Source organism: Oncorhynchus mykiss, chromosome 9 (assembly GCF_013265735.2).
Source record: "Oncorhynchus mykiss isolate Arlee chromosome 9, USDA_OmykA_1.1, whole genome shotgun sequence".
NCBI classification, from domain to species: domain Eukaryota; kingdom Metazoa; phylum Chordata; class Actinopteri; order Salmoniformes; family Salmonidae; genus Oncorhynchus; species Oncorhynchus mykiss.
In genome coordinates, this window is record NC_048573.1 from 11972687 (window position 1) to 11999340 (window position 26654).

At 44.2% G+C, this 26654-nt stretch overlaps 1 protein-coding gene across 1 annotated transcript in view; it reads left to right on the forward strand.

Moving 5' to 3' along the window:
• The first annotated feature begins 14971 nt into the window (after positions 1-14971).
• The window catches only part of LOC110531460 (histidine N-acetyltransferase), a 44584-nt gene continuing 32901 nt past the window's right edge, over positions 14972-26654 (forward strand). The window contains exon 1 of the mRNA XM_021614670.2: positions 14972-15161. The gene's annotated coding sequence lies outside the window, so the exon portion shown is untranslated. The remainder of the gene's footprint in view (positions 15162-26654) is intronic.

Sequence of the window (26654 nt, forward strand, 5' to 3'; positions counted from 1 at the left end):
GCAAGTGAAGTAGATAATATACAAAAGTGAAATAAACAATAAAAATGAACAGTGAACATTACACTCACAGAAGTAACTCTCTCTCTCTCACATTCTGTGTAACTTTCTCTTTCTCACATTCTGTGTAACTCTCTCTTTCACATTCAGTGTAACTCTCTCACATTCTGTGTAATTCTCTCTTTCTCTCACACATTCTGTGTAACTCTCTCTTTCTCTAACACTGTGTAACTTTCTCTCTCACACTGTGTGTAACTCAATTCAATTCAATAGGCTTTATTGTCATGGCAAACATATGTTTAAATTGCCAAAGCAAGTGAAGTAGATAATAAACAACAGTGAAATAAACAATAAAAAATTAAAAGTAAACTTTACACTCATAAATGTTTCAAAGGAATAGGAACATTTCAAATGTCATATTATGTCTATCTACAGTGTTGTAACGATGTACAAATAGTTAAAGTACAAAAGGTAAAATACATTAACATACATCTGGGTTGTATTTACAATGCTGTTTGTTCTTCACTGGTTGCCCTTTTCTGATGGCACACTGTGGTACTTCACCCAATACATATTTATCAAGATTGGGGTTGTTTTCGAATTCTTTATGGATCTGTGTAATCTGAGGGAAATATGTGTCTCTAATATGGTCATACATTTGCCAGGAGGTTAGAAATTGCAGCTCAGTTTCCAACTCATTTTGTGGGCAGTGAGCACATACCCTGTCTTCTCTTGAGAGCCAGGTCTGCCTACGGCGACCATTCTCAATAGCAAGGTTATGCTTACTAAATCTGTTCATAGTTGTTTCACAAAGACACGGCGGTTGGAGCCAAAAATCTCACATTTGGATTCATCAGACCAAAAGCCAGATTTCCACGGCTCTAATGTCCATTACTTTTGTTTCTTGGCCCAAGCCAGTCCATTCTTATTCTTGGTATCCCTTAGTAGTACACTGCTCAAAAAATAAAGGAAACACTAAAATAACACATCCTAGATCTGAATGAATGAAATATTCTTATTAAATACTTTTTTCTTTACATAGTTGAATGTGCTGACAACAAAATCAAACAAAAATTATCAATGGAAATCAAATTTATCAACCCATGGAGGTCTGGATTTGGAGTCACACTCAAAATTAAAGTGGAAAACCACACAACATGCTGATCCAACTTTGATGTAATGTCCTTAAAACAAGTCAAAATGAGGCTCAGTAGTGTGTGTGGCCTCCACGTGCCTGTATGACCTCCCTACAACGCCTGGGCATGCTCCTGATGAGGTGGCGGATGGTCTCCTGAGGGATCTCCTCCCAGACCTGGACTAAAGCATCCGCCAACTACTGGACAGTCTGTGGTGCAACGTGAATGGAGCGAGACATGATGTCCCAGATGTGCTCAATTTGATTCAGGTCTGGGGAACGGGCGGGCCAGTCCATAGCATCAATGCCTTCCTCTTGCAGGAACTGCTGACACACTCCAGCCACATGAGGTCTAGCATTGTCTTGCATTAGGAGGAACCCAGGGCCAACCGCACCAGCATATGGTCTCACAAGGGGTCTGAGGATCTCATCTCTGTACCTAATGGCAGTCAGGCTACCTCTGGCGAGCACATGGAGTGCTGTGCGGCTCCCCAAAGAAATGCCACCCCACACAATGACTGACCCACCGCCAAACCGGTCATGCTGGAGGATGTTGCAGGCAGCAGAACGTTCTCCACGGCGTCTCCAGACTCTGTCACGTCTGTCACATGTGCTCAGTGTGAACCTGCTTTCATCTGTGAAGAGCACAGGGCGCCAGTGGCGAATTTGCCAATCTTGGTGTTCTCTGGCAAATTCCAAACGTCCTGCACGGTGTTGGGCTGTGAGCACAACCCCCACCTGTGGACGTCGGGCCCTCATACCACCCTCATGGAGTCTGTTTTTGACCGTTTGAGCAGACACATGCACATTTGTGGCCTGCTGGAGGTCATTTTGCAGGGCTCTGGCAGTGCTCCTCCTGCCCTCCTTGCACAAAGGCGGAGGTAGCGGTCCTGCTGCTGGGTTGTTGCCCTCCTACGGCCTCCTCCACGTCTCCTGATGTACTGGCCTGTCTCCTGGTAGCGCCTCCATGCTCTGGACACTACGCTGACAGACACAGCAAACATTCTTGCCACAGCTCACATTGATGTGCCATCCTGGATGAGCTGCACTACTTGAGCCACTTGTGTGGGTTGTAGACTCCGTCTCATGCTACCACTAGAGTGAAAGCACCGCCAGCATTCAAAAGTGACCAAAACATCAGCCAGGAAGCAAGAAATGGTCTGTGGTCACCACCTGCAGAACCACTCATTTATTGGGGGTGTCTTGCTAATTGCCAATAATTTCCACCTGTTGTCTATTCCATTTGCACAACAGCATGTGAAATGTTTTGTCAATCAGTGTTGCTTCCTACGTGGACAGTTTGATTTCACAGAAGTGTGATTGACTTGGAGTTACATTGTGTTGTTTAAGTGTTCCCTTTTATTTTTTGAGCAGCGTAGTTTCTTTTCAGCAATTCAACCATGAAGGACTGATTCACACAGTCTCCTCTGAACAGTGGATGTTGAGATGTGTCTGTTACTTGAACTCTGTGAAGCATTTATTTGGGCTGCAATCTGAGGTGCAGTTAACTCTAATGAAGTTATCCTCTGCAGCAGAGGTAACTCTGGGTCTTCCTTTCCTGTGGCGGTCCTCATGAGAGCAATTTTCATCATAGCACCTTTTTTTAAACCTTTATTTAACTAGGCAAGTCAGTTAAGAACAAATTCTTATTTTCAATGACAGCCTAGTGGGTTAACTGACTGTTCAGGGGAAGAACGACAGATTTGTACCTTGTCAGCTTAAGGATTTAAACTTGCAACCTTTTGGTTACTAGTCCAACGCTCTAACCACTAGTATACGCTGCCACCCCAGCGACTACACTTGAAATTTTCCGTATTGACTGATCTTCGCGTCTTAAAGTAATGAGAACTTGGCCATCTAAATTCTATCAGCACATTGACTGTAGCACCCGCACAGGCAATACACTGGACCACTGCTACTCTAACTTCCGGGATGCATACAAGGCCCTCCCCCCGCCCTCCCTTCGGCAAATCCAACCACCTTGCTCCTACCGTCCTACAGGCAGAAACTCAAACAGGATGTACCCGTGACTAGACCCATTCAACGCTGGTCTGACCAATCGGAATCCACGCTTCAAGATTGTTTTGATCACGCGGACTGGGAAATGTTCCAGGAAGCCTCCGAGAATAACATTGATTGATACGCTTACTTGGTGAGGGAGTTTATAAGGAAGTACATAGGAGATGTTGTACCCACTGTGACTATTAAAACCCACCCTAACCAGAAACCGTGGATAGATGGCGGCATTCGCGCAAAACTGAGAGCGCAAACCACCGCATTCAACCATGGAAAGATGACTAGTAATATGGCCGAATATAAATAGTGTAGTTAATCCCTCAGCAAGGCAATCAAACAAGCGAAATGTCGGTATACGAACAAAGTGGAGTTGCAATTCAACGGCTCAGACACGAGACGTATGTGGCAGGGTCTACAGCCAATTACAGACTACAAAAAGAAAACCAGCCACGTCACGAACGCCGATGTCTTCCAGACAAACTAAACACCTTCTTTGCCCGCTTTGAGGATAATACAGTGCCACCGACACGGCCCACTACCAAGGACTGTGGGCCCACCTTTCCTTCTTAACTTCGCTGATCCTCAACACTGGGGACCCACAAGGGTTCTCAGCCCTCTCCTGTACTCCCTGTTCACCCATGACTGCGCAATCATGCACGCCTCCAACTCAATCATCAAGTTTGCAGATGACACATCAGTAGTGGGCTTGATTACCAACAACGACGAGACAGCCTACAGGGAGGAGGCGAGGGCCCTCGGAGTGTGGTGTCAGGAAAACAACCTCTCACTCAACGCCAACAAAACAAAGGAGGTCAAATAAAAAAAATACAACTATAAAGCCCTTCTTACATCAGCTGATATCTCAAAGTGCTGTACAGAAACCCAGTCTAAAACCCCAAACAGCAAGCAATGCAGGTGTAGAAGCACAGTGGCTAGGAAAAACTCCCTAGAAAGGCCAGATCCTAGGAAGAAACCTAGAGAGGAACCAGGATATGAGGGGTGGCCAGTACTCTTCTGGCTGTGCCGGGTGGAGATTATAACAGAACATGGCCAAGATGTTCAAATGTTCATAAATGACCAGCATGGTCAAATAATAATAATCACAGTAGTTGTTGAGGGTGCAACAGGTCAGCACCTCAGGAGTAAATGCCAGTTGGCTTTTCATAGCCGATCATTCAGAGTATCTCTACCGCTCCTGCTGTCTCTAGAGAGTTGAAAACAGCAGGTCTGGGACAGGTAGTACGTCCGGTGAACAGGTCAGGGTTCCATAGCCACAGGCAGAACAGGTGAAACTGGAGCAGCAGCACGGCCAGGTGGACTGGGGACAGCAAGGAGTCATCAGGCCAGGTATTCCTGATGCATGATCCTAGGGCTCAGGTCCTCCGAGAGAGAGAAAGAAAGAATTAGAGAGAGCATACTTAAATTCACACAGGACACAGGAGACATACTCCAGAAATACTCCTGATATAACAGACTGACCCTAGCCCCCCGACACATAAACTACTGCAGCATAAACACTGGAGGCTGTGACAGGAGGGGTCGGGAGACACTGTGGCCCCATCCGATGATAACCCCGGACAGGGCCAAACAGGCAGGATATAACCCCACCCACTTTGCCAAATCACAGCCCCCACACCACTAGAGGGATATCTTCAACCAAGAATAGCCCACAAAGATCTCCGCCACGGCACAACCCAAGGGGGGTGCCAACCCAGACAGGAAGATCACGTCAGTGACTCAACCCACTCAAGTGATGCACCCCTTAGGGATGGCATAGAAGAGCACCAGTGACTCAGCCCCTGTAATAGGGTTAGAGGCAGAGAATCCCAGTGGAGAGAGGGGAACCGGACAGGCAGAGGCAGCAAGGGCGGTTCATTGCTCCAGTGCCTTTCCGTACACCTTCACACTCCTGGGCCAGACTACACTCAATCGTAGGACCTACTGAAGAGACGAGTCTTCAATAAAGACTTAAAAGTTGAGACCGAGTCTGCATCTCTCACATGGGTAGGCAAACCATACCATAAAATGGAGCTCTATAGGAGAAAGCCCTGCCTCCAGCTGTTTGCTTAGAAATTCTAGGGACAGTTAGGAGGCCTGCGTCTTGTGACCGTAGCGTATGTGTAGGTATGTATGGCAGTACCAAATCGGAAAGATAGGTAGGAGCAAGCCCATAATGCTTTGTAGGTTAACAGTAAAACCTTGAAATCAGCCCTTTCCTTAACAGGAAGCCAGTGTAGAGAGGCTTGCGCTGGAGTAATATAATTAAATTTTTTGGTTCTAGTCAAGATTCTAGCAGCCGTGCTTAGCACTAACTGAAGCTTATTTCGTGCTTTATCCGGGTAGCCGGAAAGTAGAGATGATCGTGGACTTCAGAAAACAGCAGAGGTAGCACTCCCCTATCCACATCGACAGGACAGTTTTAAGTTAATCGGCGTACACATCACGGACAAACTGAAATGGTCCACCCACACAGACAGTGTGGTGAAGAAGGTGCAACAGCACCTCTTCAACCTCACGAGGCTGAAGAAATTTGGCTTGTCACCTAAAACCCTCACAAACTTTAACAGATGCACAGTTGAGAGCATCCTGTCGGGCTATATAACTACCAGGTACGGCAACAGCACCTTCCTCAATTGCAATGCTCTCCAGAGGGTGGTGCGGTCTGCCCAACGTATCACCGGGGGCAAACTACCTGCCCCCCAGGACACTTACAGCACACGATGTCACAGGAAGGCCAAAAAGATCATCAAGGACAACAACCATCCGAGCCACTGGCTGTTCGTCCCACTACCATCCAGGAGACAAGGTCAGTATAGGTACATCAAAGCTGGGACAGAGAGACTGAAAAAACAGCTTCTATCTCAAGGCCATCAGACTGTTAAAAAAACATCACTAACACAGATACATACTCAAATCATTAGCCACTTTAATAAATGGATCACTAGTCACGTTTAAAAAATGGCACTTTAATGTTTACATATCTTACATTACTCATCTCATATGTACATACTTTATTTTATACCATCTATTGCATCTTGCCTATGCCGCTCGGCCATCGCTCATCCATATATTTATATGTACATATTCTGATTCCATCCCTTTACATTTGAGTGTATTAGGTAGTTGTGAATTTGTTAGATTACTGCACTGTCAAAACTAGAAACACAAGCATGTCGCTACACTTGCATTAACAGCTGCTAACCATGTTTATGTGACCAAGAACATTTGATTTGATTTTTGAAGTGTGCAAAGCTGTCAAGGCAAAGGGAGGCTACTTTGAAAAATCTCAAATCTCAAATATTTTTTTATTTGTTTAACACTTTTTTGGTTACTACATTATTCCATATGTGTTATATATACACATATAACACCCACAGTCTCCCTCACATGTATCCAAAATAACTTAATTTACACGCATTAGGGCACTGAAGCCTCTCCCTTCAGGCCTGAGATTCCTGTGGAGAATTTAAAAGCAAATATGTTACGAACATGGTATGAAATATAGGCCTACTGATTAACAGATCACTTCTGTAAATAACATACATGTTACATGTGAAAGAGTAGGTCATATGGAATGGCAAATAAAAGCATATATTATCAAAAAGTGGAAGATGTGTGTGTGTGAGAGAGAGAGAGAGAGAGAGAGAGAGAGAGAGAGAAGGAGAGAGAGAGCGAGAGAGATAGAGAGAGTTTGAGTTTTTATAAAACCTTTATTTTTTACTCAAGTGTTAACATAAATAATGACACACTGCCTTTTCAGAAATGAAATAACAAATGTAATTCCTAAACAAAAATAAATACATAACATATACATTCAACTTATTTCAGCAGCAAAAAATAATTTCCCCTCCTCTACAAAACAAAGCGCTCCTTCGTAAGCCCACTTCTCCTCAAATAATAGGAGATCTTTTACAGCTGAAAAGAACTCAAAATCTACTTTTATTCTTGCTTTCACTAAACCTTTAAAAACACATCTTACATCCTGCCCATATCCCGTTTCTATCTTATGTTTCCTACTCAGAAAAATTGACATCTTAGCTTGTCCCAAAATATTTAACATTTGACATTTTCTTTTCTGTTGTTTACTATATTGAAACCCCAAAATAAAAACAGTGTTATTGAAAAACTCCCCTACAGCTTTAAACAAAGATTCCAACATTTCCAATAGCGGTTTTATCCTCTCACACTCCATAAAACAGTGAAAAATGGTTTATCTTATATTACAAAAAGGACATCCATCTCTAACATCTGAGTTAATAACAGATACAAAAGCATTAACTGCAATGATACCATGTAAAACCCTCCATTGCATATCACCAGTACCCTTTTGTAACGGTGGCTTGTACAGTGCTCTCCATGCTGGCTTTACCTTGTCATCAATGCCCAATTTTACCCTCCATGGAGTATCTTTTCTATTTTTCAATTTATCTTTATTCAACACCTTGACACACCCCCTATACAATTCCTTCCCATTCACCTCATCCAAACCCACCTCCTCCAACCCTCTCAAATCCAGCAATAACGCCTTTCTTTCTGACTCTGGGATATTTGGTGTAATCCCTAGTTTTGGAAATGAGACGTCTTCATCTTGCACCTTCTTCTTGTGGCTACTAAGCATATCCCATTCTTCCGCTGACAGAGCCTTCCTACAGCTCCCCAGCATTTGTCCGACAATCCTTTCCGACCTCATCCCCAAATGTTCTGCCACCCTTCTTCCATCCATTAAGGCGGGCCCAGCCATGGCCATTAACTGTCTTAAGGTGATGATTTTCCCCTTCACCAGAATCTTGGAGAAATGTGGAACAGCTGCAGTTGTACAATCCAGTCTTGCCCCATACACCAGAGGTTCCTCCAACAGCCAATGCCCTGACTCCGCTGAAGTTCTTCTGGACACCTTCATTATGCTCCACACTCTGAGAAGGCCTCTATAAAACGGAGGTACTCCCTCCCTAGAAATCTGGCTACTATCAACCAGAAATAAAGCCTTCTTTAAACCTAATCCTCCAACCCGCTGTAATATAAGACCTGCCACCCCTCTCCACACCACATTTTCCGGTCCATAAAGCAGCCTTTGAATAAACTGAAACCGGAAAGCAGCAGCCCTACTAGCAAGATGTACAAGACCTTGTCCCCCCTCCTCTTTTGACAAATACAAAACACTTTGTGGAACCCAGTGATATTTATCCCAAAAGAAATCCACAATAATTGCCTGTATCTTAGCCAGAAGGCCAGATGGTGGTTCTAAAACTGACAACCGATGCCACAGTGCAGAGGCAATCACATTGTTAACTATAATAGTGCGCCCTCTATATGACATACGAGATAGTAACCAACGCCATCTCCTCATCCTCCCTTCCACCATTTCAACCACCCCACTCCAATTTTTTTCCATAGTCTCCTCATCTCCTAGATACACTCCAAGATACTTAAAACCTCCCTTACACCATTCTAGCCCCCCTGGCAAAGCCATGATCCCTCCAGACCATTCTCCAATCTGTAAAGCACAACTATTTTCCCAATTTACCTTTGCAGAGGATATTCCCCTAAAACGATCAACCATTAGACTCAAGCTATCTACCTCCGCTTGATTTTTCACTAGCACAACTACATCATCAGCATAGGCTGAAAGACGAATAGGAGGAATATCCTCTGAAAGGCACACCCCTGCAATGCGACTTCTAATGCTATTTAGTAGTGGCTCTATAGCAATAGCATATAACATCCCAGACATAGAACATCCCTGCCTAATACCTCTACACACTTTAAAAGGAGCACTCAAACCACCGTTAACTTTCAATACACTTTCAATGTCACCATATATCACCTTTATCATGGCAATAAAACCAGAGCTGAACCCAAACGCCTCAAACGTGTGCCATAAATATTGATGTTCAACTCGGTCAAATGCCTTTTCCTGATCAATTGAAATTAGACCAGCATCCAACCCAATAGCCCTAGAGACGTCCAAAAAATCACGAATCAGAGAAATGTTATCCCCTATCTGCCTGCCAGGAACACAGTAGGACTGATCCGTATGTATGATTTGCCCCATCACCTCCCTCAGCCTGTTGGACAAAGCCTTTGACAATATCTCATAATCAGTACACAATAAAGCCACCGGCCTCCAGTTCTTCACCTCCCTCGGGTCACCCTTTTTGGGCAGTAGGGTGAGGACAGCCCTTCTGCAGCTTATTGGTAGTAACCCTCCGGTTAAACTATCATTAGCTACTTCTACCCATTCCTCTCCCAACATAGCCCAAAAAGACTTAAAAAAGTCAACGGGAAGCCCATCAATGCCTGGTGCCCTTCCATTTTCCATGCCTTTTAATGCAGTGTATAAATCCTGCAAAGACAATGGTTGCTCAAGCTCAACCTGAGCTTCTGCAGGCACCTTTGGGAGCCCATCAAAGAACTGCTGTGTCACTGTTTTGTCCTCTTTGTACTCACACTTGTAGAGCTCAGCATAGAACTCTACTGCCCTCTTTCTAATTTCACTAGGGCTAGTGAGCTCTTGTCCAACAGCTGATTTGAGACAATGAATAATTTTTCTTTGTCCATTCTTTTTCTCTAAACCAAAGAAAAATTTGGATGAGGCATCCATTTCAGATATGCCCTGAAATTTACTTCTCACCAGTGCCCCCTGTGCTCTGATACCCAGCAGATCTGCCAATGCAGCTTTTCTCCTCTTGAGGGCCTGAGTATGGCCTCGATCTCCTGTGGTCTCAACCAACGTCAAGAGTTCCACTATTTCAATCTCTAGGGCTTTCATTGATCTGGTGATATCCTTGGTGACATTCCTCGTGTATTGATTACAAAATTGTTGAATCTGGATTTTCCCTATATCCCACCATTGCTGAAGGGATACAAAACTGGCCTTTTGAGACCTCCACCTCTCCCCAAAAAAACTGAAACAGTTCCTGAAGTGAGCATCACTCAATAAAGTTATATTAAAATGCCAATATGCGCTTTTAGGTTTTACATCGTTAATGAACACCACCTCTGTTATTAAACAATGATCAGAAAATCCCACTGGAGTTATCACACTTGATTTACAGACCTGAGATTGATGCTCAAAAACATAAAACCTATCTAACCTGGCCATAGAGATGATGTTCTCTCTCACATGCGCCCAGGTGTACTGCCTTGTTCCTTCATGTTGACTCTGCCAAATATCACACAGTTCATTTGTTACAATAAGGCGTTTTAAAAACGTCCTTGAAGCTATATGAGGTTCTTGGTGATTTCTATCTAAATCGCTAACTGTGCAGTTAAAATCCCCAGCAATAAACAAATAATCTTCTTTGTTACATTTCTCAATGGTATTTGATAATGTCTCTAAAAAACATACCCTCTCAACTATCACCACTGGGGCATATACATTTATCAGACACATATTGATATTTTCATACCTTGCTCTAACTTTTAATAACCTCCCCTCAACTACCTCTTCAACCTCGTATGACAAAGGCAAAAACCCTTTTGAGAACAAGATAACCACACCCCCACTTTTTGAGTTTTTATGACTACACACCCCTGTCCCCCCCCACTCCTGTTGCCACATAACTTCATTTTCCAAATTACTATGCGTTTCTTGCAGAAAAATTATGTCACTTCCCTTTCCCCTCATTAACTCATACACCATGGCTCTTTTTTTAACATCTCTTGCCCCATTTACGTTTAAAGAAGAGATCTTAAAACTGCTCATGGATAAGAAAAAAAACAGAGGAAGATACAGCCACCACATCTCTTTACAGAGTTAAAACTGCAACTGAACTCTTTAATTTTCTTTAGAATTTACATCACTTATTACTCTCGTGACCACTTTCTTGAGTCTAGCAATTTCAGGGTTTTTCAAACCTCCCCCTGTAATTTTTGACATCAGAAACTTTGCTGATTCAATAAACAATTCACGTTCAGGGAAAAATCAGTTACATTGTAATCCTGCATATATTTCTTCCCTTTTGTCAACTTCAGAAATTGACGTATCTTCTCGATCCCATACCTCCCTTCCACCCCATCTATCTCACTATATTGTTGTGACGCGTCAGATGACTCACTCTCGCTATCCTCCCCAGAAGAAAACCCCATCTCTACAACCTGTTCATCTTCACCTGATTTATCCATCTCTACCTTTCTCTTAGAATTAGACCCTTCACCACCCCTTAAATTCTTCCTTTTACTCCTCGGTATTTTGAAAACATCCGCTTCCTTTTCCGTTATTTCAATCTCCTCTTGACCTTCAATTTCATTTTCCAGCACCACCTCAGCGACGGCAGTCGCAATCTCACCTACTGTTTCCCCTCCCTCTTTGTTCTGATCTACCACAATTGCCCCCGTATCCACAATGCCTTCCTCTCCTACTTTTCCAACCACATCTGCCCACCTTCTCTCTTCCCCTACACCTGTAGTATTTTCATCCCTTCGCTGTGGTACGTCAGTTGCACCCGCACTAAAGCTACTACCAGGCTCAGCGCGCTCATTCTCGGAACAATTACGCACCAAATGCCCCTCTCTTCCACATCCAAAACATTTCATTGATTCAGTAGATGCATAGAAGACATAATCAAATCCATCAATCTTAAAACTAAACGCTAAATTCAGTTCATCTCCTTCCTTTTTTTAAATCATATGCACTTGTCTCCTATGAGACACGACATGTTTCAACAACGGAGATTTGCATCCAAAAAGAACCTTCTTTATTGTAGATACGATTTGACCATGGCGAGATTACTCTCGCTCTAACACTTCATCTCTAACAAATGGTGGCACGTTAGAAAGCATAACTTTCTTCGCAGGATTCATAAGCGGAAATACCGGCGTCTGTGTCTCCCGCAACACAACACCCCTCTCAACTATCTTATTCACCTTTTCAATTGAATCTAAGAATATCACTACAGCGCTATTCATCCTTGAGGCTGATTTGATGCTATCATACCCAATGATAGCACCCACAGCCAAGCTACATTCTTCCACTGAACACCCAGCCGCAGCAGGAATTTTTACTCCATGCCTCCGACTAAGTTTTTCAAACTCTACATTTCCGCAAGTGGCCATTGCAACCAGCCCCACCCGCTGGTTGTGCCCTCGCGAAAAACCAACCTCAAAGATCCCACCACCCCTATACGTGCTTAGTGATAGTTAAACAATATACCCTTAAAACAACTAAACTAATCAATATATATATATATGTACATACCAAAACCCAATAGAGTGAAAAGAAATTCCATTCGCTCTCGCAAACACTCTGCTTGACGACTCACTCCCAGCATGCACTCCGACGAGAGAGAGAGAGAGAGAGAAAGATGGAAACATGTACTGCATTGTTTTTATTTTGACAGGATTATTTATGCAGCATGTTGCTCCTGGACCGCAAGCTTGGCCTCGACGGATTCACGGCTCAGAGGTCAGAGGTGACAGCTGACATGACGAGATGGGAAAACAGGATATTTCAGGGAGGAAAAATATGTCACAACATCATCTCATTGTGTATTGGCATTCTAGCCCATACGGCTCTGGTCAAAAGTAGTGCCCTATGAAAATAATGGGGGACCTGCTCTGACTTGGGGGCCCAGGCTTACCTTCTCACAAAACAAAAGTCTTTGAATGATGCAGAGGTTGTTGATTCCGCTCGCCCCAAGTCTTTAGTGTCACACTCCTGATGGAAACACAATTACACAAGAGCTTACGTTAACATAAAACACTCGCGACACACTGCTGTGGGGGGAAGGAGATGGAAAAGCACCAATAGACCATAACCCAGTGGTCACCAACTCTGGCCCAGGACTAGAGGGGGTGGGTCTATGTTGTAGTTCCAGACACATTTTAACAGAACAGACTACACTTGCGGTATTAAGGCTGGGCTAGAGTAAAATCCTGCACTCCCTACTTTACCATAGATCAGGGGTGACTATAACTACTGCTGTATCCCACGGATAAAAGCATAATCTCTATCTGTCACAAGGTGTCATTAAAAACCAATGATATGATAAAGTAGACCGTGGCGGTGAATGATCATTACCCCATTACCCCACACATTCAGGCATAACCTAGAATGTATTGTCTGACTAGAACATGTTGTAATCTGGGGACAGCGGAAACCAGATGACTTCCCCAAATCTCTGAAGATTAAAGAGATTACCGGCCTCCCAATTCACTATATAGGCAACTAGTGCATGATTGACTAGAACCCTATGGCCCCTGTTAAAGCAATGTGCACTATAACAGGGCAAATTTGGAATGCTGCCGGGGATAACTGCTGCATTCATATGATACCCCTCCCTCACGATAACAGCTGTTATTCCCACTACTTCCAAGACGAGTCGCACTTATTCACTGATACCAGACCCTAGTCATCCAACCATCCCACATCCAGCTGCCATGCTGTCATTCTGCCAAAACCACATTGGGTTCTCAAAACGATTTTGAGGTACATTGATCTAATAATTTGGCATTTAGAAAATATATATATCACAGGTGGTTGGTGGCACCTTAATTGGGGGGGGGGGACAGGCTCATGGTAATGGCTGGAGCGGAACAGGTGGAATGGTATCAAATACATCAAACACATGGTTTCCATGGTCTCCAGGTGTTTGATGCCATTCCATTAGCGTGGTTCCAGACATTATTATGAGCCGTCCTCCACTCAGCAGCCTCCACTGAACTATATATATGTTGATCTGTTTTTAGTTTAAGTAGTATCCCCAACCGCCCACCCTAATGGGGCAAACTGCCGCCAGGGCAATCAATGATACTTATTATTAGCATTTTTCCAAATGATCTATAAGTAACTTCTTTGAGTTACACAATAGATTTTGAGATACTTTAGGATGATTTGTAAAGGAAGGGCTAAAATAAAAGAGGGGCAGTACATCAAAACCTCATCATAGTGAGGATATTAATCATGAGCAACGTAATTTGGTTCCGATATTTGACTAATTTAATTGAAATAAGATACTTTAACTTTTAAGGTTCAATGACTCTGAAATTCCAAAATAAAACATATAAAATAGATTTTTAACGCACTAATCTTCAGGGACCATTTTGCCCCATAGAGTGCCCCCCCCCCCCCCCCCCCCCCCCCCCCCGACAAAACACCCCCTTTCTTAAGTTTATGTTTTTATTGAATAATAATAATGAAAATAACAGATTCATTCTTATTTCCCTTCAACATGTGTTTGCTTAAGGATAGCCAGTGTGCACATACTGTATCTAAATATTACCAAAAGTTGCCTTTTTATGTCAGAATATAGACATTTCTCTTAAGGTGGACGTTACCCTGTGACATAACATAAGCATGCTGCATTCATGGATCCGCTGTTCATCCATATGATAGAAGAAAGAAAGACCATAGCCTTTCCTAACTTTGGGATCCATCATTTAATGCATATGATTACATTAATTACAAATCAATTGATTACTAAGCAATTAGTATTAAAATAGGGTATGCATGCCATTTCTATTCCATTTCATACTGTGCAGTAAACATGAACTACAAATTAACTTTTACCACTGTATAGCCTAATCATGTTTTCTCTTTAATTGTGTTCAATATTAAATGTTGATATTGTCATGTTTCTAGGCCTACTTTAGCAATGTATTCAATTCAAATTGCGAGAGAGTGAGAGACAGAGAGAGAGTGAGAGACAGAGAGTGAGAGAGAGAGAGCGAGAGAGCTAGAGAGAGAGTGAGAGAGAGAGAGCGAGAGAGAGAGAGAGAGCGAGAGAGCTAGAGAGAGAGTGAGAGACAGAGAGAGAGAGAGTGGGGGCAATACTGGTGATGCTGGTGTGGGGTTAGACAGGATAGCCTAGCCTACTACGAGGGGGAGAGGGTTTGTAGGAGGGGCTTAAACTTATACATCTCTTATATTGAAAGTTCGAGCCAGTGGCTGGAATAATTTGTATTTTATCCTGAAACTGAACATTAGCGGCTGTAACCATCCACCTCTCGCACCTGGCAATACACCTGCCTGTTGTTACCGTCAACACCCGCACGAGACCTCCGGGCTTCACTAACGGTAAGAGGGAAAAAATTCCACCGGCCGGCAGCCTAGATATTTGGAGCACGTTGTCGGCTGTGAACATAGTCTAGCCTATCGATCACTTACGATAACGGTATCCATCTATGATCGATCATTATGATTTCGTAATATTTTTTAAATAATATTCTAACGAATATTTTTTTTCTCACTTCTAAATACTGTTTTCATAGAAGGCAACGTAGCCTATAGCCTACGTGAGGTCGCGTTTTTCTGCATAACCTTCAGTCTGTACCAAGCCTTTTCTCATATTAGGAACCGATTATCCCACCATCATATTCTTATCCGCCATTTTGTGTCCAATTTAAGGAATTTATAAGAGACTGAGTAACGGGATGGTAAAGCTAACACAATGATTATATAGTCTAATGAAACGGATTCATCCTCCACATTTGTAGCCTTATGTAGGTTTGCTATTCTACTGTATAGCATTATGGCATTGTGTGTCTGTCTGTGTTCTAGGTCTATATGCAATGCATAGGGATGAATGATGCCGGTAGCCCATATGATTGAATATCGATATGATCAAAGATTCATCCAATCACCGTTGAGGATGCAATGCTGTACTTGACAGCGCCTCGGACTAATTTAATACATGCATAGTCTGAAACGAAAAAGAAAACACACATATGTTTATCAGATATCACCTTGCGGCATCACTTTTGTGGTATTTGTTTCTTCTTATATCCAATGATAGCTATGCAGTCAATGTGGAACGCTGAAAGCCCCGGCTAAAGCAGTCCCATACGGACAGATGGGGGGCGGGCAGAATAGGGGGATATAACGGGCCAGAGTTGCCAAGTTATGATGAATAATTCCTTTATCCACAACATTGATTCGAAGTATTCCTTACATTTCGGGTGCGTTCATGTGTGTTCTATGAAAACGTATGTGCGCAATGCCATGGCAGCGGTAAGGGAGCCTCTGAGCGGTGCGCCCGCCTCCAGTGTGTCTGCATACAGCATGTGCTTGGGTAGAAGAGTCGTGACAACTACAATTGTGAGGTTCTCTATACGCTGGTGCACGTGTGGTGCCATTTACGTAGGTCCCTAGGTAGGCCTATAAGCTTAGGCTATTTCTCAGAAATGAGCTATAACAGCAATTCCTGTAATTCTATGTATACATTTACCTGCACATTTTATGCATGCATTATGGACAATGGCTATTTTCTAGCCTATGGCGGGTTTTATTTCTCCACATTCCATTGGGGTTGAGATACTCGGTCACGGGCAGCACGAGGAGGTGAGTGAGACTTATTTCTTATATCCAACCTGCCCATACAGTGCGCGTGCCAGAGAGCGCGTGCGCTCGCGTGTCTGCTCCTTCCCTCGGCCTGCTTTGTGATCTGATTCCACTTGACAGTTTGGAATTCGGGAATGAAAGAGGGGAGACGTGACTGTGTACTCATGATTAGACGCATCAAGGGACAGTTGGAAGATGAGAGCAGATTCGGAGCATCAACTGCCCAACATTTTTATAGATAGACACGTTTCTCTTTCATCCCACTCTGTCATTCTCTCTCTCTCCAGGCCCTCTTGCTCTCACTCCACCTCTCTCCCTTTACTCTTATGCATTCTCTCACTTTCGCTCTCTCTCTATCTCACCCCTCTCTATCTCCCCCTCTCTCTATATTTCCAACCGCTCTCTCTCTATCTCTATCTCCCCCTCTCTCTCCCTCTCTCTCTATCTTCCCCCCTCTCTATCTCCCCCCTCTCTCTATCTCCCACCCTCTTTCCCTCTATCCCCTCCTCTATATATCCCCCCTCTCTCTCGCTTTCACTCGTTCTGTTTCTATCTCTCTTTTCCTCTCACTTTTATTGTATATATCTATCTCTCTATCTGTCTCTGTTGTCTGTCTTTCTCTCTCCTCCAACGCTGTCTCAGTCAAACAAACACCTTGTAGCATCATCCATCCTTCCATCCCTCTGCACCTTGCACATTTACAAGTTTCTAGCAAGTTTCTTATATGCTAGCATCCTTCCATCTGTCTATAAAAATATAGCAAAGCAGCTTTTAACAGAGGCTCCGTAACAAGTAGCCTGATAGACTCAGAGTAAGTAAGCTGTTTGGGACATTAGCCTAAAGCATTTTCAAAGAGCATGCCCTAGGGAGTGGGAGTACGGCCCAAATGGCGCCTATTTCCCTATGTAGTGCACTACTTTGATGATGGTCCATAGGGGTTCTGGTGAAAAGTAGTGCACTACATAGGATATATGGTGCTATTTGGGACATAGCCTGGGAGATTATTCAGTCTATAGGTGCTGGTGAGGCAGAGGGGGAGAGGTGGGGGACCAGAGGTGAGGGGGAGGAGGCGGAGAGCCTGGCACTATTGTCCCGCCTGAGCAGTTTTATGTTTTATCATGAAGGGCCCCTACTACTTACTCATGGTTGATCGGGGCAACTGCAAAGTCATCTAGGGAGTAAAGCTTTAGTTTGTGCGCGCACCCCCCCCCCCCACACACACACACACACACACACACACACACACACACACACACATACACACACACACACACACTCTTACATCTGCTCCCCCCTTCATCCGTTCTCTTTTTCATCCATTCACCCCCTCTGTTACACACACGTGCACACAGCACACACCCATTACTCTATAAACACTCAATCACCACCCGCTCTCCACCCGATATTCATTCGCCTGGTCACATTCATCCACCCCTACCCCCTCCCTCTCGTCCTTTTTCACCCAAAAGCAATTCTGGTGAAGCTCATTGATTCAGACTCACTGGGGTGCCCTCTATATCCACACAGTGCTGAGTACTGACCCTGCAGTACACATACGCACACACACACACACACACACACACACACACACACACACACACACACACACACACACACACACACACACACACACACACACACACACACACACACACACACACACACACACACACAGTTGGTCCTCATGCATAGCCTACATACTGATCCAAGAAAAGGTCTGTATTTTTCCACCGTAATAGTTAAGGTTAGGTGTAGGTGGAGGTTAAGCTGATCCTAGATCTGTGTGGATGGGCTAACTCTCTTCCCGGAGTGAGTGACAGATAGAGAAAGGTAAAAGCAGGGATGAGATCAGTGCAGTCATCGACATGATAACCATCAGCTGTTCAATCTTGGCAGTCTCTTGCTACGTTTGCTTGTTCTTGATGCCGACCTAAAGGGTCATGTTGATTGGGCACAAAACAGAAGACAAAAGACTGAAACAAAAATAAACGCTAATTTTATTTTCCGTTCCGTGTCCTACTGAAAATGACGAGCCATCTTTCTTGTTTAATGGACCTCTAGGGAGACAGCCTCATGCCTTCATCATTCACACCTGGATAAGAATAGGATTGTTACTTTCATATCTGTTTTACAAGAGTTTTTTATTTTTATTTACATAATGATAAGAATAAAAGGTGTACGCACTTGTAATGTTTTGTTTCACTCTCTTCCCCCACCCCCAATCCCATCCCATCGCCCCCACTCCCCAATCCCATCCCATCGCCCCCACTCCCCAATCCCATCCCATCGCCCCCACTCCCCAATCCCATCCCATCCCATCGCCCCCACTCCCCCATCCCATCGCCCCCACTCCCCAATCCCATCCCATCGCCCCCACTCCCCAATCCCATCCCATCGCCCCCACTCCCCAATCCCATCCCATCGCCCCCACTCCCCAATCCCATCCCATCGCCCCCACTCCCCAATCCCATCCCATCGCCCCCACTCCCCAATCCCATCCCATCCCATCGCCCCCACTCCCCCATCCCATCGCCCCCACTCCCCAATCCCATCCCATCGCCCCCACTCCCCAATCCCATCCCATCGCCCCCACCCCCAATCCCATCCCATCGCCCCCACTCCCCAATCCCATCCCATCGCCCCCACTCCCCAATCCCATCCCATCGCCCCCACTCCCCAATCCCATCCCATCGCCCCCACTCCCCAATCCCATCCCATCGCCCCCACCACCAATCCCATCCCATCGCCCCCACTCCCCAATCCCATCCCATCGCCCCCACTCCCCAATCCCATCCCATCGCCCCCACTCCCCAATCCCATCCCATCGCCCCCAATCCCATCCCATCGCCCCCACTCCCCAATCCCATCCCATCGCCCCCACTCCCCAATCCCATCCCATCGCCCCCACCCCCAATCCCATCCCATCGCCCCCACTCCCCAATCCCATCCCATCGCCCCCACTCCCCAATCCCATCCCATCGCCCCCACTCCCCAATCCCATCCCATCGCCCCCACTCCCCAATCCCATCCTATCACCCCACTCCCCCATCCCATCGCCCCCACTCCCCACTCCCCCATCCCATCGCCCCCACTCCCCAATCCCATCCCATCGCCCCCACTCCCCAATCCCATCCCATCGCCCCCACTCCCCAATCCCATCCCATCGCCCCCACTCCCCAATCCCATCCCATCGCCCCCACTCCCCAATCCCATCCCATCGCCCCCACTCCCCACTCCCCCATCCCATCGCCCCCACTCCCCACTCCCCCATCCCATCGCCCCCACTCCCCAATCCCATCCCATCGCCCCCACTCCCCAATCCCATCCCATCGCCCCCACTCCCCAATCCCATCCTATCACCCCACTCCCCCATCCCATCGCCCCCACTCCCCACTCCCCCATCCCATCGCCCCCACTCCCCAATCCCATCCCATCGCCCCCACTCCCCAATCCCATCCCATCGCCCCCACTCCCCACTCCCCCATCCCATCGCCCCCACTCCCCACTCCCCCATCCCATCGCCCCCACTCCCCAATCCCATCCCATCGCCCCCACTCCCCAATCCCAGCTCATTAAATGGGTCTCTGTTTTGTTTATGGTCCAGTGCAGCTCTAGTATGATGTACATCTATATTTCTGCAGCTCTATAATTATGTATGTCTATATTTCTGCAGCTCTAGTATGATGTACATCTATATTTCTGCAGCTCTAGAATTATGTATGTCTATATTTCTGCAGCTCTAGTATGATGTACATCTATATTTCTGCAGCTCTATAATTATGTATGTCTATATTTCTGCAGCTCTAGTATGATGTACATCTATATTTCTGCAGCTCTAGTATGATGTACATCTATATTTCTGCAGCTCTATAATTATGTATGTCTATATTTCTGCAGCTCTAGTATGATGTACATCTATATTTCTGCAGCTCTAGTATGATGTACATCTATATTTCTGCAGCTCTAGTATCATGTACATCTATATTTCTGCAGCTCTATAATTATGTATGTCTATATTTCTGCAGCTCTAGTATGATGTACATCTATATTTCTGCAGCTCTATAATTATGTATGTCTATATTTCTGCAGCTCTAGTATGATGTACATCTATATTTCTTATTTTTGAAGTTTCCTAACCTAAACCAAGGTTATTGTTTGTAATCGCCCTTAATAATCAGATAGAGACATAGAGGGGGAAATTAGTCTTGAAATTATGCCAGATATCAGGATAGTACGTTTGGGATTGGGACAAAAAGATAATGATAGGATAAGAGAAAGAGATAGAGCGAGTGAGAGAGAGGTAGAGACAGAGAGAGAGAGCTAGAGAGAGAGCATGAGAGAGAGCGAGAGAGAGAGAGAGAGAGAGATAGAGAGAAAGAGGTGGAGAGATAGAGACAACGAGAGAGAGATAGATAGATAGAGAGGTAGAGAGATAGAGATAGATAGAGAGAGAGATAGAGATAGCGAGAGTCAGAGAGAGAGAGAGATAGATAGATAGATAGAGAGAGAGAGAACTACAGATGGGGTGATAGAAAAATACAGTAAAAATAGGTAGAAAGAGAGTGAGATTAACTGCACTCGTGTTTGATGATGATGCCCTCAAAAAGCTCTAAAACTAGGCCACATATTGATGACAGTTAAATGCGATGTCCCATAACGTGTGTGATATTCTCTAGCGGAGAAATGATCTAACTCCGACTGATTAACCATTATACGAATGAGAGCTCCGGGTACAAGCTGCCAAAAGAACAGATCTAGGATCAGTGCACCATCCCCCAATACTAACCTTAACCATTAGAAGGGGGAAGCCAAAACTGATCTCAGATCAGCAGCTATAGGAGTGAAATACTGTACAGGTGAAATCAAGAGGACAAGTGTATAAATATGTCATGGGATTTTACCACAGAGAGTTATGTAAACACACAAGCATGAACACATGGACTAGATATGGAGGGAGGGAGGGAGGGAGGGAGGGAGGGAGGGAGGGAGGGAGGGAGGGAGGGAGGGAGGGAGGGAGGGAGGGAGGGAGGGAGAAAGAGATGGAGGGAGGTAGAGAGGGCGGAAGGAGAAAGAGAGAGAGAAGGTGGGATGAATGGAGGGAGGGGAGGAGGGAGAAAGAGATAGAGAGAGAGGGTGGGAGAGAGAGAGAGAGGGAAGGAAGGAGGGAGGGAGGTAGAGAGGGAGGAGGGAGAAAGAGAAAGAGTGAGAGAGACAGGGGGGGGCACTGCAGCAAACGAGGAAGAGAGATTTATTTAAATGCCAGATTCTTCAGTGTAGCCTAATTCAGGAATCAGGACTGATGTTTAGTATATGGAAATTCACTGTAATCTCCTTTTCGATCATGTTGATTGGTCCGTCCTGTTTACATGAGAAGAGAGAGAATTGTCTAATGAATTTATTTCAGTTGGCTGATTTCCTTCTGTGAACTGTCACTCAGGAAAATCTTTGAAATTGTTGCATGTTGCATTTATATTTCTGTTCAGTGTAATAGGTTCAAAAAAGATTAAAGAACATTTCATGGGGACTGTGAGGAGACACACACAGACACAGTACAATTATTATTATTATTAGCGTTGTATTTTTAATGTGTGTGACTGTCCTTGTCTATCGCTGCTGCTTCGGAAAAATCGAATGGGGATCCGAATAAACCAAACACTCACGTGTCTTCACTAACATTTTCAAACTGTCCCTGACCAAGTCTGTAATACCAACATGTTTGAAGCAGCCCAAGAATGCCATGGTAACCTGCCTAATGACTATCACCCACGACTGGTAGCACTCACATCTGTAGCCATTAAATGTTTTGAAAGGCTGGTCATGGCTCACATCAACACCATCATCCCAGACACCTTGGATCCACTTCAATTCACATATCGCTCCAATAGATCCACAGATGACGCAATCTCTTTTGCACTCCAACCTGCCCTTTCCCATCTGGACAAAAGGAACACCTAGGTGAGAATGCTGTTAATTGACTACAGTTCAGCTTTCAACACCATAGTGACCTCCAAGCTCATCACTAAGTTCAGGACCCTGGGACTGAACACCTGCAACTAGGTCCTGGACTTCCAGATGTGACGCACCAAGGTGGTGAAGGTAGGCAACAACACATCCGCCACGCTGACCCTCAACATGGGGGACCCTCAGGGATACGGCTTAATCCCCTCCTGTACTCCCTGTTCACCCACGACTGGTATGGTTGGGGCTGTTACAGTGTCTGTATTACAGCCACTCTGGCGGTCACGAGTCATGAAGGCAGTCAAATTCCATGTGAATGTTTAGTCACGGTAACTAGGCTTCTCCAAACTCTGATGCTGCTGCTGGTCATTAGTAGCCTACCAAACTTGCTAACTGCCTGGTACCATCAATGCAAATGTGATGGGAAATCTAATCGAACACTTCATGAAAGTCCATGAGCTCATGTTGCGCAAAATTTCTATAGGCTATGCAATTGCGTGAGAAAACAAAGTGATGGCCTCTATTAAAAAAAGGAGGATCCCATCAGCTTTCTATAGGCTAGGCCTACTATATTTATTTATCAACTTTCCTAATATTAAGCACATTTCTTCCCTTTACAACAGGAGTATAGCCTACCTGTCTGGCATGAAAATGAAACACAGGAAACAGCGTCCTCCATTCGCTATTTAAGTGCAGAGATTACATTTTTCCACCCCCTGCCCCTGTTTCGAGACAGGTGCATGATAGTGGTCCGTTCTAAATAAAAACAAATTTAACACATATTATTTAGTACATGTCAAGACAAAATTAAATCAAGAATAGTCTGATGGGTGGGTGACAATATCAGCCTATCGGTTGTGAATCATGCCCAGCTTTTGTGCAGTAAGGCAAGAAAGAGCACATGCCTTTTCTTTGTGACTTTTTCAAATCATAGTCGCAGTAGTCATAGGCCTATACACATTAGATCAGTGGTTAGATGTAACCACTGATGTGTACAGTGCGTTCGGAATGTATTCAGACCCCTTCCCTTTTTCCACATTTTGTTACATAACAGCCTTATTCTAAAATGGATTAAATGAGTTTGTTTCCTCATCAATCTACACACAATACACTGTCGTGTCTTTACTATCATTAAATTGAAGACTTAAAAAAGATTCTCTGTAATTAGTATTACGCGGTCAACTGATTAATCATGTAACTAATTAACTAGGAAGTCGGGGCACCAAGGAAAAATGTTCAGATTACAAAGTTATCATTTCCTAAAATAACTTTTCAGATATTTTATCTGATCAATTAGTCTTTCGAATTAATGAATTATTTACTTTACCTCACGTTAGTCTCATTCCAAACGTCGTAAATTGTTGGTTATCTGCACGAACCCCGTCTTCACTATGAGTCATCCATACATCAATTGTCTTAAATCATTTATTTATTACTAACTAAGTAATTCACAGAAATTAATAAACAAACAGTAAATATGGTTACAAGAAATGATAGGGGAATGTGCCCTAGTAGGCTAAACCGGCATGGCGGCTTGTTAGACAAAAGGGGAGGTGGGGGTCGACTAAGAAGTCACTACAAAGTGATAATTACAACAATTGAAATGCTAATCCTTTGCACATGAACGCTCACTCATTCGGGAACAATTGCAATCAATATATATATTTACGCTCAGTGTGTCTTCTTGATAGCTGGTGAAAAGTTTGTTTCTTTAGTAGAATTGTCCATTTCTCTCCCTCTCTCTCTCGGTTGTGGTTAGAGGGGATAGTTCAGAGTGAAATTAATTTGTTTCGTTACAGAATGGATGTTTCGGCGGTTGTCGTTCTTCGCGTTCAATGATACCGAATTCCTAGCTGCAGACTAGTAATTAATATCAAAGACTTGTTCTTATTCTGTTGGTATCGATAGTCTAAGAGTTTAACCACGTGGTATGGTTAAAAGATTCAAGGGTTTACAACCTTTGTCCCCTCCTAATGGAAAAAACATGGTCTGGTGATCATTTCTCAAAGTTGGGTTTTATTTGGAATTGCTGAAAAGGGCCGTCCCAGGACGCCTGACTCTAACTGGGCTCAGGGGCGGTCCTCTGATTTAATTCCCTTTTTGAGTTTTCCTTCATTAAACAGTCCAAAATCGCATTGTAAAATTGTGTAAACAGTATCATACTCACTCATTCATCTTATACAACAATTAGATGTAAACCTCATATCTGAGGCTATTATATAAACAGCGTTATGGTAATGTGGACACGTCGTCTCCCATGAGCTTCCCCAAGTTGTAACAAACGGACCAGTTTGTAGCTGGATTCTTCACCGATCTTCTATACTTTCTCCGGAACATGAAATTTGTTCGTACCTCAAGTTATGTGAGGTGGAAGAAATTCCCCTGTTCTCTATGAAAATGTACTCTCTCTATACTGTGTGTCCATGAGGAGATCCTCGGGAATTTACGACGTCTCTCTGACCACAGCAGCCTAGTTGAAGGAGGAAAGGGGAGGCAGGGATAGGGGGATGGGGCTCACCACACCCAAAGAGGGCAACGTCATGACAACACCATAATGACAAAGTGAAAATAGCTTTTTTTTAAATGTAGCAGTATATATAAAAAAACAGACCCTTTGCTATGAGACTTGAAATTGAGCTCAGGTGCATCCTGTTTCCATTGATCATCCTTGAGATGTTTCTACAAATTGATTGTAATCCACCTGTGATAAATTCAATTGATTTGACATAATTTGGAAAGGCACACATCTGTCTATATAAGGTCTCAAAGTTAACAGTGCATTTCACAGCAAAAACCAAGCCAATTGGTCGAAGGAATTGCCCGTAGAGGTCCTATACAGGATTGTGTCATGCACAGATGAGGAAGGGGAAGGGTATCAAAAAATGTCTGAAGATCACCAAGAGCATAGTGGCCTCCATCATTCTTAAATGGAAGAAGTTTGGAACCACCAAGACTCTTCCTAGAACTGGCCGCTCGGCCAAACTGATCAATCGGGGGTGAAGGTCCTTGGTCAGGTAGGTGACCAAGAACCCAATTATCACTCTGACAGAGCTCCAGAGTTCCTCTGTGGAAATGGGAGAACCTTCCAGAAGGACAACCATCTCTGCCATCTCCACCAATCAGGCCAGCCGGAAGCCACTCCTCAGTAAAAGGCACATGACAGCCCACTTGGAGTTTGCCAAAAGGTACCTAAAGGACTCTCGGACCATGAGAAACAAGATTCTTTGGTCTGATGAAACCAAGATTTAACACTTTGGACTGAATGCCAAGCGTCACGACTGGAGGAAACCTGGCACCATCCCTACGGTGAAGCATGGTGGTGGCAGCAACATGCTGTGGGGATGTTTTTCAGTGGCAGGGACTATGGGACTAGTCAGGATGGAGAAAAAGCTGAATGGAGCAAAGTACAAAGAGATCCTTGATGAACACTTGCTCCAAAGCACTCAGAACCTCAGAATGGGGAGAAGGTTCACCTTCCAACAGGACAATGACCCTAAGCACACAGCCAAGACAACTCAGTAGTGGCTTCGAGACAAGTCTCTGAATGTCCTTGAGTGGCCCAGCCAGAGCCCAGACTTGAACCTGATTGAACATCTCTGGAGAGACCTGAAAATAGCTGTGCAGCGACGCGCCCCATCCAAACTGACAGAGATTGAGATGATCTGCAGAGAATAATCGGAGAAACTCCAAAAATACAGATGTGCCAAGCTTATAGCGTCATACCCAAGAAGAGTTGAGGCTGTGATCGCTGCCAAAGGTGCTTCAAGAAAGTACTGAGTAAAGGGTCTGAAAACTTATGTAAATGTGATATTTCTATTTTTTATTTATACATTTGCAAAAATGTCTGATAACCTGTTTTGCTTTGTTATTATGGGGTATTGTGTGTATATTGATCAGGGAAAAAAACAATTTAATACATTTTAGAATAAGGCTGTAACGTAACAAAATGTGGAAAAAGTCAAGGGTTCTGAATAGTTTCCGAATGCACTGTATGTTTTGATAAGGTTTGTATCACAACTAAAGTGGCCAAATAACTTCTTGAAATGAAGCATATTAATCCACTTTACAACCGGTGTAGATACTAACTGGCATAAGCAGAGTGTGAGTTTGGGGAAGATCATTTTCACCATAAAAATGCACCATTATAATAATGCATTACATGCATAATCGCATTTGTGGTCATTTTTGAGAATGGCGTTTTCCTGCTAATTGATTGCATTTAGGAACATTCGCGCTTATAGCCTACTGCCTTGTGCGCATCGCTGCGCTTAT